A 228-nucleotide genomic window follows, 5' to 3' on the forward strand; every position below is an offset into this window, starting at 1 on the left:
GTAAAAGACTGCCCTTTTCAAATGCTGCAGTTTTAACAGGTAACAAGGATATAATAATCAAAAAACATTTCTAGCATTCACAAATATATATCCCTTTCCTATTTTACAAATTAAAAATATAATGTTTTAGAGCCACACTTCGCTTAATACTTAATCAATGACTGGATTCTCATCACTTATTGACGTATAACTTAGGTCAATGATCATTCCTGAAAAATGTCTATGATC

The sequence above is a fragment of the Penaeus monodon genome, chromosome 15, assembly GCF_015228065.2.
Source record: "Penaeus monodon isolate SGIC_2016 chromosome 15, NSTDA_Pmon_1, whole genome shotgun sequence".
NCBI classification, from domain to species: domain Eukaryota; kingdom Metazoa; phylum Arthropoda; class Malacostraca; order Decapoda; family Penaeidae; genus Penaeus; species Penaeus monodon.